The sequence below is a fragment of the Pongo abelii genome, chromosome X (assembly GCF_028885655.2).
Source record: "Pongo abelii isolate AG06213 chromosome X, NHGRI_mPonAbe1-v2.0_pri, whole genome shotgun sequence".
NCBI lineage: Eukaryota > Metazoa > Chordata > Mammalia > Primates > Hominidae > Pongo > Pongo abelii.
The window spans coordinates 138,289,520-138,305,343 of NC_072008.2; positions in this window are offsets into that span (position 1 = coordinate 138,289,520).

Genomic DNA, 15,824 nt, shown 5'->3' on the forward strand with positions numbered 1-15,824 from the left:
GACATCCCCTTTTTGAGCATTATAGAAGGAAGAGTCTCCTATATATAGCTAGGAAATGATATCTATACCTGGCTACTGCAGATTTTTGCAATAGCTTCAGGGCTTCCATGTAGACATCATAAATAATGTCTGTAGAGAAGTTCTCATGCTGGTATATTATCTTAGGTCAAAATGAATCAGTTTGACTGATAATCTGGCTAATTCAGCTCAAATCTTGTGTTTCTGTCTTTATTACGTAGGTAACTGCCTGAATCCTTTGATTGGGTTTTGACATGACTTAATTGCATGTGTATTATTCATGTCTGTCAGCCTCACACTGAAAACCAACATTCTGATTTCTGTGTTGCACTAGAAAGGGGTCTGTATACCTGGATTCTGTTTTCAGCTCTGCAAGTCTCATCATGTCTCTGAGACTGTCTCATAGAGATGATAATAATACTTAGAATATCATTAGTATTTTCATGCCTCATATTTGAAGTGAAAGTATTTTTAAATCATATAAAGTGCTTCAAGATGTCTGAAGAATCATTCTACACATGCATTCACGTATCACTTAATTAACTTTGTCAGACAATTTTCTCACTGTGCAAAAAACATAGAGTGTGCTTATACAAACCTAGATGGTATAGCCTACTACAAACCTAGGATGTATGGTAGAGTCTCTTGCTCCTAGGCTACAAACCTGTACAGCGTGATACTGCACTGAATACTGTAGGTAATTGCAACACAATGGTAGGTATTTCTGTATCTAAACATATAAAAGGTACAGCAAAAGTACCTTACTAGACAAGGAAGGGCATTACATAATGGTAAAGGGATCAATGCAGCAAGAAGAGCTAACTATCCTAAATACATATGCACCCAATACAGGAGCACCCAGATTAATAAAGCAAGTTCTTAGAGAACTACAAAGAGACTTAGACTCCCACACAATAATAGTGGGAGACTTTAACACCCCACTGTCAATATTAGATCAACGAGACAGAAAATTAACAAGGATATTCAGGACTTGAACTCAGCTCTGGACCAAGCAGACCTAATAGACATCTATAGAACTCTCCACACCAATCAACAGAATATACATTCTTCTCAGCACCTCATCACACTTATTCTGAAATTGACCACATAATTGGAAGTGAAACACTCCTCAGCAAATGAAGATTAATGGAAATCATAACAAACAGTCTCTCAGACCACAGTGCAATCAAATGAAAACTCAGGATTAAGAAACTCACTCAAAACCTCACAACTACATGGAAACTGAACAACCTGCTCCTGAATGTCTACTGGTAAATAACGAAATTAAGGCAGACATAAATAAGTTCTTTGAAACCAATGAGAATGAAGACACAATGTACCAGAATTGCTGGGACACATTTAAACCAGTGTGTAGAGGGAAATTTATAGCACTAAATACCCACAAGAGAAAGCAGGAAAGATCTAAAATTGACACCCTAACATCAAAATTAAAAGAACTAGAGAAGCAAGAGCAAACACATTCAAAATCTAGCAGAAGACAAGAAATAACTAAGATCAGAGCAGAACTGAAGGCGCTAGAGACACGAAAAACCCTTCAAAAAATCAATGAATCCAGGAGCTCATTTTTTGAAAAGATCAACAAAATAGATAGACAACTATCCACACTAATAAAGAAGAAAAGAGAGATGAATCAAATAGATGCAGTAAAAAATGATATAGGGGATATCACCACTGATCCCACAGAAATACAAACTACCATCAGAGAATACTATAAACTCCTCTATGCAAATAAACTAGAAAATCTAGAAGAAATGGATAAATTCCTGGACACATACACCCTCCCAAGTCTAAACCAGAAAGAAATCAAATCCCTAAATAAACTAATGACAAGTTCTGAAATTGAGTCATTAATTAATAGCTTACCAACCAAGAAAAGCCCAGGACCAGACGGATTGACAGCCAAATTCTACCAGAGGTACAAAGAGGAGCTGGTACCATTCCTTCTGAAACCCAAACAATACAAAAAGAGGGAATCCTCCCTAACTCATTTTATGAGGCCAGCATTATCCTGATACCAAAACCTGGCAGAGACACAACAGAAAAAGAAATTTTCAGGCCAATATCCCTGATGAACATCGATGCAAAAATTCTCAATAAAATACTGGCAAACCGAATCCAGCAGCACATCAAAAAGCGTATCCACCATGATCAAGTTGGCTTCATTCCTGGGATGCAAGGCTGGTTCAACATATGCAAATCAATAAACGCAATCCATCATATAAACAGAACCAATGACAAAAACCACATGATTATCTCGATAGATGTACAAAAGGCCTTTGACAAAATTTGACACCCCTTCATGCTAAAAACTCTCAATAAACTAGGTATCAATGGAATGTATCTCAAAAATAATAAGAGTTATTTATGACAAACCCACAGCCAATATCATACTGAATGGGCAAAAACTGGAAGCATTCCCTTTGAAAACCAGCACAAGACAAGGATATCCTCTCTCACCACTCCAATTCAACATAGTATTGGAAGTTCTGGCCAGGGCAATCAAGCAAGAGAAAGGAAGAAAATAGGAAGAGAGGAAGTCAAATTGTCTCTGTTAGCAGATGACATGATTGTATATTTAGAAAACCCCATTGTCTCAGCCCAAAATCTCCTTAAGCTGATAAGCAACTTCAGCAAAGTCTCAGGATACAAAATCAATGTACAAAAATCACAAGCATTCCTATACACCAATAACAGACAAACAGAGAGCCAAATCATGAGTGAACTCCCATTCACAATTGCTTCAAAGAGAATAAAATACCTAGGGATCCAACTTACAAGGGATGTGAAGGACCTCTTCAAGGAGAACTAGAAACCACTGCTCAACGAAATAAAAGAGGATACAAACAAATGGAAGAACGTTCCATGCTCATGGGTAGGAAGAATCAATTTCATGAAAATGGCCATACTGCCCAAGGTAATTTATAGATTCAATGCCATCCCCATCAAGCTACCAATGACTTTCTTCACAGAATTGGAAAAAACTGCTTTAAAGTTCATATGGAACCAAAAAAGAGCCCACATTGCCAAGTCAATCCTAAGCCAAAAGAACAAAGCTGGAGGCATCACGCTACCTGACTTCAAACTATACTACAAGGCTACAGTAAACAAAACAGCATGGTACTGGTACCAGAACAGATATATAGACCAACAGAACAGAACAGAGGCCTCAGGAATAACACTACACATCTACAGCCATCTGATCTTTGACAAACCTGAGAAAAACAAGCAATGGGGAAAGGATCCCCTATTTAATAAATGGTGTTGGGAAAACTGGCTAGCCATATGCAGAAAACTGAAACTGGACCCATTCCTTACACCTTATACAAAAATCAACTCATGGTGGATCAGAGACTAGGACATAAGACCTAGGACCATAAAAATCCTAGAAGAAAACCTGGGCAATACCATTCAGGACATAGGCATGGGCAGTGACTTCATGTCTAAAACACCAAAAGCCATGGCAACAAGAGCCAAAATTGACAAATGGGATCTAATTAAAGTAAAGAGCTTCTGCACAGCAAAAGAAATTATCATCAGACTGAACAGGCAACCTACAGAATGGGGGAAAATTTTTGCAATCTATCCATCTGACAAAGGGCTAATATCTAGAATCTACAAAGAACTTAAACAAATGTACAAGAAAAAAACAATCCCATCAAAAAGTGGGCAAAGGATATGAACAAACACTTCTGAAAAGAAGACATTTATGCAGCCAACAGACATGTGAAAAAATGCTCATCATCACTGGTCATTAGACAAATGAAAAAACCACAATGAGACACCATGTCACGCCAGTTAGAATGGTGATCATTAAAAAGGAAACAACAGATGCTAGAGAGGATGTGAAGAACTAGAAATGCTTTTACACTGTTGGTAGGAGTATAAATTAGTTCAACCATTGTGGAAGACAGTGTGGTGATTCCTCAAGGATCTAGAACTAGAAATACCATTTGACCCAGCAATCCCATTACTGGGCATATAAGCAAAGGATTATTAATCATTCTACTATATAGACCCATGCACACATATGTTTATTGTGGCACTATTCACAATGGCAAAGACTTGGAACCAACCCAAATGTCCATCAATGATAGACTGGATAAAGAAAATGTGGCACATATACACCATGGAATACTATGCAGCCATAAAAAAGGATGAGTTCATGTCCTTTGCAGGGACATGAATGAAGCTGGAAACCATCATTCTCAGCAAACTATCGAAAGAGCAGAAAACCAAACACCACATATTCTCACTCATAAGTGGGAGTTGAACAATGAGAACACATGGATGTAGGGAGGGGATCATCACACACCAGGGCCTATCGGGGGATGGGGGGCTAGGGGAGGGATAACATTAGGAGAAATACCTAATGTAGGTGATGGGTTGATGGGTGCAGCAAACCACCATGGCACGTGTATACCTGTGTAACAAAACTGCACATTCTGCACCAGTTTTAAGTTCTGCACCAGAACTTAAAGTATAATTTTTTTAAAAAGTACTATAATCTTATGGGACCACCATCATATAAGTGCTCCATCATTGTCCAAAAGTTCATGACACAAAACATTACTTTATTTTGTATATGTATTTTGGCATTAGTAGAGTCACAGTGGTATGGTAGTAAAATTAGTGGCCTTCAGGTGTGACTCTGTGGAAATTAGCTTTTGTCCTTGAGCAAGTCATTTTCCTCTTTGTAGCCTTAGTTTCTTCATCTCTCCTTTTTGAGATATCATTCTGGGTATCTTAACTGAAATTCTTTTCATCCTTTGAAATACATAGTGCTATTAGGATGCCATCTTAGTCTGTTTGTGCTGCTATAACAAAATACCTGAGACTGAGTAATTTATAAACAATAGAAATTTATTTCTCACAGTTCTGAAGGCTGGGAAGTCCAAGACCAACTGGCGCTGGCCAGTTCGATATCTGGTAAGGGTTTGCTCTCTGCTTTCAAGGTGACCCCTTCCCACTGCATCCGCACATGAAGGAAGTGAGAAGGGACAAACACTATGTCCTCACGTGGTAGAAGGGGCAGAAGAGCAAAAGTGATAAATACGTTCCATTGAGCTCTTATTATAAGAGCATTATTGCCACCCATGAGTGTGGAGCCCTTATAGCCTAATTGCCTTCTAAATGCACCTACCTCTTTATAGAATTGCACTGGGAATTAAGTTTCAACATGAATTTTGTAGGAACATAGACATTCAATCCACAGCATTCCACTCCTGCCCTTCCCCCCCCAAATTTATGTTAAAATATACAAATATTCCTTCCCAATAGGCCTAGAAATTTTAACTTATTACAGCACCAACTTTAAAGTCTAAGTCCAAAATCTCGTCCAAATATTGTCTAAATCAGATATGGGTGAGAGACCGAAAGTATGATTCATCCCGAAGCAAATTCCCTTTCTAGCTGTAAGCCTGTGAAATCAAACAAGTCACATGCTTCCAAAATAGAATGGTGGGACAGGTGCAGGTTAAACATTTTCATTCCAAAAAGAAGAAAGAAGAAAGGGATAATAGGTCCTGAGTAAGTCCAACCTCCAACAGAGCAAACAATATTCAATCTTAAGGCTGGAGAGTAATCTTCCTTTATTCCATGTCCTGCCCTCTGGACACACTGGGGTAGGAGTTGGGTTCCCAAGGCTCCAGGCAACCTTGCTCCCATGGCTTTGCTTGGCACAGCCATACTGAAGCTCTCCCAAGTAGAGTCTTGTGCCTGTGGCTCTCCCAGTCTACAGTTGCATGCTGGTGGCCCTAGCTCTAGAGTTCTGGGTTCCTGGGGTCACCCCTGCTCCCATGGATCCAATGGACATTGCCCTAGTGGGGACTCTCTGTAGTGGCCCACTAGGCACCACTGAGCATTGCTTTAGTGGAAACTCTCTGGTGCCTCTGCCCCTGTGGCATTTCTCTGCCTTGGCCCTTAAGCTTTCCAGGGAATCCTTTGAAATCTAGGTGAATGTAGTCTTACCCCCACAGCTCTTGGACTCTGTGTGCCTGCAGAGTTAGCACCACGTGGATGCTATGGAAGTTTACCCCATGTGCCTCCTGGAGAGGTAGCCCGAGCTGCAGCCGGGCTCACTTGAGCCACATCTGGAGAGACTGAAGAGTGCTGCATCGGAATACATGGAGCAGAAACTTGACACTCCCCTGGGCAGTGAGACTTAAGAACCCAAGTTGATGCCTTCTCATTGTATTCTCACTTGACGGAAAGGTAGAAGAGATAAACTGTGTCTTCACATGGCAGAAGAGATGGAAGAGATGAATGCTGTGTGCTCGTATGGTGGAAGAGGCAGAAAAGCAAAAGGGATAAACTCACTCTTTCAAGCCTTTTCATAAGGGCACTAATCCCATCTATGAAGTTGGAGCCCTCATGGCCTAATTACCTCCTAAAGGCCCCACCTTTTAATACTGTTGCATTGGAGAGTAAGTTTCAACAGGAATTTTGAAGGGACACAAACAGGCAAGCCCTAGGAGATTTTCAAGTACCTTAGTTGAAGTCCAACATTTTTAAAGGTCCAGGTCCAACATTTAGATGTTGAGATCAACATTTTAGCCTTTAGATGGTAACAAAGACTCCAAAAAGGAGGAGGGGAAATGGGAGGCTGATATGCACAGAGCTAAATCTATTGACCCATAACCCAAAGATCCAGCTGAGAATGTTAAGACAGGAATGTCTATGGAGAAGAAAGGAGTATGATTCTGAAAATTTCATTTGGAAGCTGAATTTCATTTCTCTGGGAAAGTAGGGCACAATATCCAAGATGGAGGACAGGGATACTTATGTCCAGCATTGCCCCATATAAACGTAAGCTTTACATTAGGGCATCACAAAAATAATGGGCAAATTATTGCTGGAGGCTTTCCCACACATACATTAATAACCTAGTGCCATCATTTTGAGGAACACCAAGAGGGTCAGCTAGAGTCAGTGCATATGACAGCATCCCTGGAAATACTTCTCAGAGGGAATGGCCATTTGGAATTTTGATGGTGGCAGCATATTGGAAGGCTCAGTGGCAGTTTGTATTAGCAGTAGCAATGGAAAATATAACAGTCCATAAACATTGCACAGCAATGGGTAGACTCCTTAAAAAACAGAGTTTCTCAACCTTGGCACTGTTAATGTTTGGAGCTGAATCATTCCTTGTTGTGGGGAGCTGTCCTGTGCATTGTAGAGTGCTGAGTGCAAACCTGACCTCTATCCACTAGATGCCAATAGAATTCCCCTAGTTGTGACAACTGAAAATGTGTTCAGACATGACCACATAACCCCTTGGAGGCAAAATTCCTGATTGAGAAGCAGTGCTCTAGGGAATGACAGAACACTAAGGGTAGATTGAATCTCAGGCCATCAGGGTGAACCATGGATTCCTTGCAGCACCTGTTTTAGCACCTCTCACCTAGATATGTTAAGAACAATCCGAGATTCAATAGCTGAATGCAAAGTGGGGGAGAAAGTAGTGAGTAAGGCAGTCTGGGCTTCTACTCACCCTGTAAGCCAGGTGGAGGAGAGATTTCCATTGTTGAGTACAAAGAACCAGGCTTTAGTTTCAGACAGACTTGTTTCTATTATACTCTGTCACTTTCTAGTTGTTGAGTCCTGGTGAAGTGGCACCACCTCCCTGAATCTCAGTTTCCTCAACTGTATCTACACAAATTTGATTTTTATTTTGTTATTTATAATCACAACCTCCTTCGGAGGAGGGTGTATCTCTCCAATTGACATTTTAGAACACATATTAAAATGGGGGAAAAATACCCGACAAAGTTGTATGAGAATGAGAGATAATAGATAATAATGAAAGTAAATAGAGCACCTGAAATTAGGCCTGGCACATGTGCTGATTCTATAAAGGATGACTATTGTTAAGTTGAATATTTCTGAATTTAATTGGCGGAGGCTTAGTCAGATATACTATTTTGCCTTTTTTTTTTTTTGGTAGTTCTATTTGACATCACCCACCTATTACATTAAGAATCCTCCTTTCTTTAATCTCTATATCCACCTGCCAACTATATCTAGAAAGGGTTATCAGTCTGTGACCTTTTGCTACTTTCAGAGTAACCATGGGGGCTCAGGGCCTCTCTTCTTGTAATCCCGTTTCCCTTGTTTACCTTGGTGTTTCTTTGATGTGAACCTTCCTGCTGACTGTACCTGTAAGAGATTATCCATTGTGCTTTTGCCTCTTCTCTAAGCCCCCAGACATTTGGAGGTATCATTGCTTAATCTTTGTGTTTCACCATCAGTTAAAGTCAGAAGCCTTTGATCCATCCTGTTTACTAGACCCTACATTTTAATACATAAAACTGCTGACAGCTATATTTTTATTAAATTTGTTTTCCTGGGTTTTAGTCATAGCGCTAAAATTCAATACCAATATACCACTACATTAAAAAATATCTATCATCAGTGTGTGTTTACAGTTACCATAGCAGTAATATTTGTACTCAACAGCATTATTACAATTTTCTCCTATTTACAAGGTATATTTGATTCATGTTTTAAAACCAACAAAGGAAAAACGTAAATAGAATTATTGCTATCAACACTACTGCAATTTTTTCTACCCTTAACACTCACCACCAGTGATAGATATAACAACAGATTGCCTGTAAACACATAAAAGCCCTTCTCAGAAAAAAATGGGCTTTTTGTATCCATCATGGTGAAATCTGGGTCCTTTGATAGGATGACTGATGACAGAGAAGATAAGAAAAGGTGATAAGGCCTACCTTTCTGCACTCTACACCAGCACCCTGTGGACACATGAGGATGAACAGTGGCCTGACTCCTCTTAGTTTCCCAAGACCAAGTGACCCATACTACAAGTTGCTACTGATAGATGGGGCAGCCCTGGGCTCTAGCAGGAGCAAGTAGATGATGAAATCTTGCCCACTCCTAATTATTTTTCCACCCTACAAAGTGATCCTCTGGGCAGGAAGTTTAATGGGATACTGTATAGGCCCAACAGTTTTCATGCCTGCTACATTTACTTGCTAGCCTCAGTTCCTGTGGCTCCTGAGTAGCTGGCTGTCTGAACCCCACCCCTTTCTCCTTACTGTACACCTACAGAAAAGGAGAGTTGATGGAGGCTCTCCTGTAGGTGTACACTAAGGGGGCTCAGCTATGTGGAGGTCGATACTTTTGGGAGTTGGTTTCTGGGGGACCCAAGTTAGAATGGGAGTATCCTATCTGAAGCAATATGGGGAGCATCAAATAATAAAGTCAATACTGATGGAAAAATCCAAAAGGCCAGTAGCAACATGAGGGTTGTGAGTTTGTATCAGTGTGAGATGGGATTAGAGTGACAGCCAGTAAAAAATAAGTCAGTGGGTCCTGTTGGGTCTTTGCTCATAGCCTTGTAGGTAGTACATGCATGGTGTGTGTGTAGATTGGGATGGCTGCAGTCCCTGAGCACCTAAATACTTTATTGCTTCAATTCCGTATATGTACTACCTAGCAAGTGTCTACTCACCAAACTTAACAATAATATTCCTTCAAGAAGGAAACAAAGAAGGTCATTGTAAATTGAGTTCCTTTCGTTGTTTTCTTCCAAGAGTGAAGCCTACAAAACAATACATTGGTTCTGAAATGTCCTGATCCTCCCCTTCTCCTCAACCTTGTTTTAGCTTCAACATCTTAAAGCAGTAACGTTTGTGGGCTTGGCGCAAGTGGCTAATGCCTGTAATCCCAGTGCATTGGGAGGATAAGGTGGGAGGATTGCTTGAGGCCAGGAGTTCAAGACCAACCTGGGCAACATAGCAAGACCCTATCTCTACCAAAATTTTTTTTAACTTAGCCAGGTGTGGTGATGCATGCCTGTAGTCCCAGTTACTTGGGAAGCTGAGGTGAGAGGATCGTTTGAGCTCAAGAGGTCGAGGCTACAGTGAGTTGTGATCATGCCACCACACTCCAGCCTGGGCAACAGAGCAAGACCCATCTCAAAAAAAAAAAAAAAAACCAACTTATTTGTGGAATAGCCTTTTGTTTTGAGAGGATTTATTACATTGAAACTCTTAAGGGCTTAACAATTTCTATTTCATATTCTTCTCAGAGCAAAAGTGGATCCAAAAGAGCTAAGCAGTCATAAAGTAAAGAAGAATGAAAACCCCATTCTCCTTCTATCTTGTTGGAGGACCTTGAGAAATAGATTTTGAAAGATTTGCCACAGGGCTTCCATAGAATTGACTCCAGAAAAAGTTTTCATTAAGCCTGGCACACAAATACTGAAACCCAAATGGGAAAATGGATTAAAGTGATAAAAAATGTTCAAATGTTGTATGTATAGATGTTTTTGTGTGGATGATGTGTGATGTATCCTTTTGTGTATAAAGGTAAATAATCAACAAATACAGACTGCCTGTCTAGATTCAGGAATAGTCAAAGACTTTAAGACAAACTCAGTGATGTTTGGCTCTGAGCCTCACACATTTTGGTTACTAAAACTACAAACTCTTCTCTCAACCTAGGCATCTCATTTGCCCTTATACCCTAAGAGACTCTTCCTGTCATGAATCGTCGCTCTCTGTAGCTTTTGCTCTTGCCCTCATGCTTTGGTTTCATTTTCAGTGTTCTACTTTATCACTTTCAAAGTTGGAGAACAATTACCATACTGCAGTGATTTCAGATTTCCTTGCCAAATACAGATTATCTAGCATTCAAGAGACCACAGTTCTTAAACTCTTGCTCTCCACCCCCATTCCCAAGAGAATCTTCGATTTTGAGTAATGTAGGACAATTTCATCATGAACTGTGTGAAGAGACATTTTAGTGGCACATCTTCATGCTATTCTGGGAATACTATTTCCAACCTTTCTTCCCTGGAACCACAGTACAGGATGTTTTGACTTTTTGACTCCACAATCCGCCATTTCTTCCTCTTTCCAGAGGTCTTGTTGAATATTTTTTTCTGTGAATTGCTCTTTGATCTCTAAATCCCCTTCCATATTTCTGCCAGATGGCCCCTTACAAAAATAGGAGTAACTTTGGCTGTCCCTGCTATCCTCTAGTTTCTAATGTAGGTTTTTAATTCAGGCCCCTACAAAGACCTTGCTGTAGTCTCTCCCCATAACATTTTTATCATTCCTGTAAAGTTCCCACTTTTACCCAAGATCTCCGCCTTTTAAATGATGACTTTGAGAGCATTCCTTCAATAGTTATTAACTTCAATAGCTACCCTGCATCCAGCTTCATGATATAGAGTAACTACTCAAATATTTGCTGAATGAACCAATTAATGAAAAAAATGATGGAAGGAATGATTGAATCAGATTTCTAAAGTGCCAGACTGAATAGGCAGTAGAAGTCAACCAAGACAAAGTTTCACTTGGGGCTCATCCATCCCTATATTACTGTTTTTGTTTGTTTGTATTTTAAACCATGGTAGAGGTAGCCCTGATAGGACTCCTAGTTTAGAGGTATGCTCTACCCTGCTCAAATGGCAGGAGCTGGATCAAAATGGACAGTGTTTTTCATAAACTAATTTTTTTCCTGGTCCAATTCATAAACAACTCCCTCAGTGTTGAATTTTGACTCACAGTCATTCCCTGAATTCATGATAGACACAGACTGTGGTTCCCATGATCTACTCCTGCTTTATAGTGCTGAGCCTAAGGGACCAACATCCTGGGCTAAAATATGGCAAAGGACAATATCGGCAAAGTCCATTTCACTGTATGAGTTGATCTCATACTGATTATTTTGCCATCTCTTCATAAAGGCCGTCAAGTCCAAACTGAAGAGAAAAGGGATATTTATGGTCTCAGCCTACTTTTTTGAGGGCCAGGGAGATGCGGACCTCATGCTTTTCTGTTGTTTTGACCTCCCCCAGATACATCATAGCTTCCGAAACTCCAGGGGTAAATTCTGGTTTCAGATGCATCCAGCCTATAGAGAACAAACATTATCATAAGAACAATGTAACAGCGGGCTTGCCCCAGAATTACTTGCCCTGTGTACTTGGCTCATGACTTCTCTATATCCATTTCCCCCTTTTTTCTTAACAGAATTATTTATGCAGGACAGTCTCCCCTGTGGCTTAGGGGTGACCATGTTTCAGGGTTCTGGCTAGTTAAACGTAAGTAGAAGTCTAATAGATAAGACTACAGGGAAAACTGTTTTCTAAGAAGGTGGAGACTCACGTATCATATGGATTTTGCCTTTGCTCTTTACCCCTTTTCCCTGCCTCAAACATGGATGCAGTTCCTGGAGCTATGATTACTCTCAAACCCATAGGAAAAAAAGCCAAATAGTAAGAAAGGCAGAAAAGGAAGACTGGAGTGAGGACTGACCTTGAGTAATTAAACCAACTCTGAGCTGCCCACCTCCAAACTTGTTGTAAGAGGAGAAGGAGAAGCCCCTGCCAGGGTATACCTCTTTCATGCAAGTTTCTGCTCTTCTTTCACCACAAAGGCCCTTTCGAGACTTTCTATGGCTGTCTCTGCTACTTTGGTTGTCCCTCTTTTCATTTCTCTTCTTCCTTAAGTAGTTTTGCTTTTAGTTGGAAGAGGTTGGGAGGCAGACACTTTCATTTTGCAGGTATATGGAACTTACGCTGAGTTTGGGTGGAACCCAATCTCAACCTAATATGAGGGGTCTTCAGAAAGTTCATAATAATGAGTATTACGAAAAAAACTGTGCAAGGATTTCAATTTCTTTTTGTGCCAAAATAAGCTCATATTAACATGTTACAACACGTCTGAACAGGATCTAGTTTGAGGTGCTAAGAAGTATAAGTCATCAGTTTGAAAAGAGCCCCTCTCAGAGCAACATGAATCCTGCTAAAAGTAAAGCAAAAACAAACATCAAATTTATGGTGAAGCTTGGGTGGAAGAATGGAGAAATCACTAATGCTTTACAAAAATTTATGGGGACAAGCCCCCCCTCAAAAAAACTGGCGGTTTGCAAATGGATCACTCATTTTAAGAAGGGAGAAGACAATGTTGAAGATGAAGCCCACAGTGGCAAACCATTCCATCAATTTGTGTGGAAAAAAAATGTATTTGTTCTTGCCTTAATTGAAAAGGATCAATGATTAATACCAGAAACAATAGCCAACACCACAGACATCTCAAATGGTTCAGCTTACAAAATTCTGACTGAAAAATTAAAGTTGAGCAAACTTTCTACTTGGTGGGTGCCAAAACCACTGCACCTATATCAGCTGCAAACAAGAGCAGAACTTTCGGTATAAATTTTAAACAAGTGGGTTCAAGATCCTAAAGCATTTCTCCAAACCAACTGTAACAGGAGATGAAACATGGCTTTACCATGTCTTGTGATCTTGAAAACAAAGCACAATCAAAGTAATGGTTACCAAGAGGTGGAAGTGGTCCAGTTGAAACAAAAGCAGATCCATCAAGAGCAAAGGTCGTGGCAACAATTTTGTGGGATGCTCAAGGCATTTTGCTTTTGCTTGCTGACTTTCTGGAGGACCAAAGAACAATAATATCTGCTTATTATAAACGTGCTTTGAGAAAGTTAGCCAAAGCTCTAGCACAAAAATGACCAGGAAAGGTTCACTAGAGAGTCCTTCTCCACCATGACAATGCTCCTGTTCATACCTCTCATCAAACAAGGACAATTTTGTGAAAATTTCAATGGGAAATCATTAGGCATCCACCTTACAGTCCTGATTTGGCTCCTTCTGAATTCTTTTTGTTTCCTAATCTTAAAAAGTCTTTAAAGGGCACCCATTTTTCTTCATATAGTAATGTAAACAAGACCACATTGACATGATTAAATTCCCAGGGTCTTCAGTTCTTTAGGGATGGACTAAATGACTTGGATCATCCCTCACAAAACTGCTTGAACTTGATAAAGTTTATGTTAAGAAATACAATTAATAATTTTTTTCTATCATTTACTTCTACTGTCCATGAACTTTGAAGAATGCCGTCATATACAGACTCCCATTATCTATGGCAAAAGTAAAAAAAAAAATGGTGGTTCAAAGGGGGAAGATATAGCCTTCTCAGTGTTTTAAAAGATTTGAATCCATTGTCAGCATTTAAAAATAATAATATTTTTCATAAACTCTAGATTTTCAGCATCTCTAACAACACTGGGCCCTGATTAGCTCATGACAATAATTGACTAAAGTAGCAAATTCTCCATTTAGAAGGGAGCAGGCACGCTCCAGATTGCCACAGTTTTCAGCCTTCTTGCAAGCAATACACTTCATTTCTTTTTAATACCTGTCTTGCCCTATAGGTGTTTGAGTTTTCAATAACTTATTTATGGATTCTTTGAAGGATATTTAGTAATACTTTTTCTATTTCAAACCCCTAGGCAGAAACCTCTGCCTCCTGTAATAACTATCAAGGAAAATATGACCAGCCTGCAACTGCATCTCTCCATACTCCTAAACATCTTAGCCAATGTCCCCAAGAAATTTGTCTCTGTTACAAATGCGCTGGAAATGTATTTGTAACAGGATGTTACCTCGAGCATGGGACCCAAAGGCAATTAGATTCTTCTTTTCTACATCTAACACCTGCCATTCTTGAGAGATAATTTTGGTGTCTTCCTCAAAAGCATCTTTCCCTACAAATGAGTAAGCACTACCTAATAATAACCTCAGTTTGGAAGGTTGGCAAGTATTAATAATTATAAGAATTATTAGTTCCAGTAGTTCTTCTCTAAATCTACTTCTTTAGAGCACTTGGAATTGGAGAACGTTTCATATCTATGCCATAACTGATTTTAATTTCTGTTTCTTCTCTAGGATAAATCACAGTAATTTGTAGCTTCAATGTTTCTATTGCTGTAAATGGATACAAACTCTTTGGGAGGCAATCTGGCAAAACTTACTGAAATTTTAATTGTGGACATCCTTTGATTCAGCATTGCCTCAGCTAAGAAACTTTCCTTAAAAAAATACTTTCACAAGTATAATACACACACATACACACACACACGTGTATGTATGTATGTATGAAGTATTTTTTTCTAGCCATACATTGAGAGCAAGGAAAATGTCCAGTAATAGGGAACTCAGTAAGTAAATAATAGTAATCCAGTAATATGGCATCTAGAGGCTCTGAGCGACCCTATTGTTTCAGAACAACTTTTTAGTTAATTTCTGGTCTAAGAAGAGTAGTGGGGAAAGGATGATCTTTTTAAGAACTGAGGAAAAAGTTGAAACTCAATCTTTACCTCTCACTACATGCAAATATTTACTTGAAATGGATGATGGACAAACACATAAAAGCTAAAAGAAATTTTTAGAGGAAAACTTTGGAATCTTTGTAACCTTGGGGTAGGCAAAAATGTCTTAGGTTATTCATTTGAGTTGCTTGTAGATGCTGAATATTAGCCCTCTATCGAATGAATAGTTTGCAAATATTTTTTCCCATTCTGTACGTGGTCAGTTTACTCTGTTGATTGTTTCCTTGCTGTGCACAAGCTTTTCAGGTTAACTAAGTCCCATTTGTCTATTTTTGTTTTTGTTGAGTTTGCTTTTGAGGACTTGATCATAAATCATTTGCCTAGGCCAATGTCCAGAGAGTGTTTTCTAGGATTTTTTAAATTATACTTTAAGTTCTAGGGTACATGTGCACAACGTGCATGTTTGTTACATATGTATACATGTGCCATGTTGGTGTGCTGCACCCATTAACTTGTCATTTACATTAGGTATATCTCCTAATGCTTTCCCTCCCTGCTTCCCCCACCCCACAACAGTCCCCAGAGTGTGATGTTCCCCTTCCTGTGTCCAAGTGTTCTCATTGTTCAATTCCCACCTGTGAGTGAGAACATGTGGTGTTTGGTTTTTTGTCCTTGTG